This window comes from Mercenaria mercenaria, chromosome 3 (assembly GCF_021730395.1).
Source record: "Mercenaria mercenaria strain notata chromosome 3, MADL_Memer_1, whole genome shotgun sequence".
In the NCBI taxonomy this organism is placed as follows: Eukaryota; Metazoa; Mollusca; class Bivalvia; order Venerida; family Veneridae; genus Mercenaria; species Mercenaria mercenaria.
Window position 1 is genome coordinate 83,165,640 of NC_069363.1, and position 2,610 is coordinate 83,168,249.

General features: G+C 31.6%; 1 long non-coding RNA gene across 1 annotated transcript; it reads left to right on the top strand.

Annotated features, from left to right (window-relative positions):
- Nucleotides 1-479: 479 nt before the first annotated feature.
- On the top strand, nucleotides 480-2,287 carry LOC123523394 (uncharacterized). The gene is made up of 3 exons (XR_006681094.2): nucleotides 480-674; nucleotides 954-1,232; nucleotides 1,716-2,287. It is a non-coding gene; the product is annotated as an uncharacterized LOC123523394 (long non-coding RNA).
- The last annotated feature ends 323 nt before the right edge of the window (nucleotides 2,288-2,610 follow it).

Consider the following 2,610-nt stretch of genomic DNA (forward strand, 5'->3'; position numbering starts at 1 on the left):
CTTTATAATGAGCATTTGATTGTGTTCCGTAGAGAGCGGTGAACTGGAAAAGAAAACCACAAACTACTGTCAAATATTTGATGAATTTCTTCAAAAATATAGATAGAAATCCTAGCAATCCTTGATAATGTGTTTAACAGTTAGAATAGAAATAATATATCTCCGACAGTGAGTTGCCATTGAATTAAATAATCGTTCAGGTGCGTATTTTCATATCACTCGATCTGCGCACTCTTGATATAATTCTTTCACATCTTAACGAACAATTTTATTCGAAGTAGCATGTACATGATGTAAAGTACCGAAAGAAAACGTAATAAATAAAATTAATTGGCATTGTTGAAATATAAGTAATTACATAAACGGGGATAAAATATTAATATCACCTGATAACTTTTCAGGCATTGACCACCTATTGTTATTATAGAATTACGCATTTGATTTTGTCTGTGTTTGGTACGTTTGCTAAACCAAATAAGCTTATTTATATTCAGCCACAAATAAACCTTATCAAGGTGGGTGAAGTAGTTGGCATTGAACCGTTCATACCTGGCGATTACACCAAATTCAATACAAATGGTGGATATGAAAACGGTGCTTATCAACTAATGACGGCATTTTGTCACTGGACATATCATAAAAGTGGTGGTTCACACATGGTCTGTGACCTTCAGGTATTTAATTTCATCCATGTTATAGTTTATCAAATTAATTGGAAATTAATAGTATTTTGAAAAATTTAATCATATCGTAAAGAAAATATTAGAAAAATATTCTATAGAAAACATAATTTTATTTGACACTGTAAACTTGTTAGATTATACTAATTTCAGATTTGTTCAATAAATAAATAAATAGCTATTTTTGTCTGAAAAAATAGTTGTCACCTCTCAAAAATCGCTGAAACTAAGCAATATTTATTGTGTTTGCAAGAACTGTACCGTTTATTTAAGGGCGTCAAATCTGGAAACAGATATATCCTAACGGATCCTGTAATACATTCAAGTGAAAAAGAGTATGGGAGCACTGATTTTGGCATAGAGGGTATGGAAAAGGTGCTTGCAAACCACAAGTGCAATGTTTTATGTCAATATTTGGGTTTGCATAACCCTATGGTCGGGTCTGGCATTCCACCAGGACCAATGACTACAGTCTATAGATTTCAAGTAACGGAACAAAACATGCTGACATACCAGTGAAGAAGGAAAGTATTATTGACTTTTTACAAAATGGTAGGTATCATAAATATTTTTGTCAGTCACAATTACAAGATAAATATAAGACAATAAAGATATGTATAAGATAATTAACGATCTCTGCTGTTAGCTTTGATTTCGTGAAATATATATTAAACTACTTTACCATTACTTTTGACATGTAACACACATTTAGAGAATAAATAGAATCAATGCATAAAAATCGAATTAAAAAGGTCTTGTCATTCTGTTCATTTTAATAGCTTTAGTCATAGCGAATAGATAAATAAATTGCATTAACTTAAAGTCACTCGCGAACATTTTAAAGGTAAATTGTAGTTATGTAAAGCATTTGTTTCAAACAATATTTTCAAAATAAGATCGGGATCATGGTTCCAACATGATCTTTTTTTTAAATCAAGTTATTTCAAATGGAATTAATCATCCAAAGGGTTTTTATAAAATGCGTATATTTGACAACTGTCTATTACTGGATTTCATGAATTTGTTATTTTGCAGTGTCAGAGATACTTTCTACATTAGACTATGAGTATACGAAGATTTTCGTAAAAGAAACCGAAGTGTGTGCTAGTACATTGTATAAGTGAAACTTTATTAAATACTTACTTTTCTTAACAAAATACGTATACAGTTTGTTTTGTTCTAAATTTGCAAAAATAATGGTGTGATTCGATGCTATATCGCTTATTTTCATATCAAAAACTAATTGTCTAATTGCCTTGTAATAAACTCAATATGTTTGTGTTTTTGTGACTTTTAAATACTGGAGCGCGGTCGATAATTTGGTAAAATTAAAAGATGGTTAAAATTTGTATTAGTAAAATGTCCTTATATCAATATATTTGTGTAAACTTATGCCGGATCTTAGGAATATATATTTGAGATTCTTGCAAAAAAAAACTTGCATTCGAAGAGAAGATTTATTAAGTGTAGTTATTCTTTTAAATGATTCCAACGCATCAATAAAAAACATATCTATTGCGAAATTATATTGGTTGAAACTTGTGTTGTTTTGTGTTATTGCCCGTTCGATCAACAGCACCTGTTTAGTAAAATAATCATTATCATTATTTGAATCATTATTTTTCATTATAAGTCCCCTACTGGTTGAAAACCAGTTTCGGGGACTATAGGAATGCGATTTTCTGTCATTCCGTCCTTCCGTCCGTCCATCCGTCCGCAATTTCGTATCCGGTCCATAACTCTGTCATCCATGAAGGGATTTTAATATTACTTGTCACAGATGTTCCCCGTAATGAGACGACGTGTCATGCGCAAAACCCGGGCCCCTAGCTCAAAGGTTAAGGTCACACTTAGCAGTCGAATGTTAACATGGCATGAACAGGGTCTGTTTCGTGTCGGTCCATAACTCTGTCATTTGTTATAGGATTTT